At 51.2% G+C, this 686-nt stretch overlaps 1 long non-coding RNA gene across 1 annotated transcript in view; it reads right to left on the minus strand.

The window, feature by feature from the left end:
- Positions 1 to 14: 14 nt before the first annotated feature.
- The window catches only part of LOC107102705, a 17729-nt gene continuing 17057 nt past the window's right edge, over positions 15 to 686 (minus strand). Inside the window, exon 3 of the long non-coding RNA XR_001482139.1 lies at positions 15 to 293. This is a non-coding gene — a long non-coding RNA (uncharacterized LOC107102705). The remainder of the gene's footprint in view (positions 294 to 686) is intronic.

Here is a 686-nt window from a genome sequence, read left to right on the forward strand (position 1 = left end):
AGACGAAGAAGAGGACGGACAGAGACGAAGAAGAGGACGGACAGAGACGAAGAAGAGAATGGGGGACTACTGTGGTATCAAACTGTGGGCCTGACTGGGGGGGACGCCTCTACCTCTCTACTGTCTCTGGTGGTTAAACATCCTCAAGGATGTAAAACTGACAGAATAACAGAAAGATAGAAACGTGAGACTAGACAGGGTGTGGATGAGGGTTTCCATTCAGCCAGGGGACAGCAGAGGCTGAAGGAAGTCCACGCCCTACTGCGTCTCCATGGAGATCAGCTGCCCTCAGCCTGAAAGGAGAAAAGAAACAGCCGACAAACTTAGTCTGGTTTTGACATCAATGACCCAACAGCAGCAACAGTAAGGATACAAACAATGCCTTGGAAAAGTATTCAGCCCCCTTAAACCTTCCAGGCTGAAAGACACCAACTCTGAAACTGAGGTCTGCAGCACTGGAGCCCCCCAGGGCACAGTGTCCCCTGTCCTCTTCATCCAATACGCCTCAGACTTCTGGCACAACCCTGAGGAGTACTCAGATTACACAGCCATTGTAGACTTTCCCACCAGGTGCCGGACCAACCTGGAGCTCAACATCAGCAAGACGAAGGACGCTTCAATATTGGGCAGAGATCTGAAATACCTGCTGGGGGAGGATAACCAGGCCTTTAGCTTTACCTTGGGGA

The sequence above is a fragment of the Cyprinodon variegatus genome, unplaced genomic scaffold (genome assembly GCF_000732505.1).
Source record: "Cyprinodon variegatus isolate N-32 unplaced genomic scaffold, C_variegatus-1.0 Scaffold1300, whole genome shotgun sequence".
Classification (NCBI taxonomy): Eukaryota; Metazoa; Chordata; class Actinopteri; order Cyprinodontiformes; family Cyprinodontidae; genus Cyprinodon; species Cyprinodon variegatus.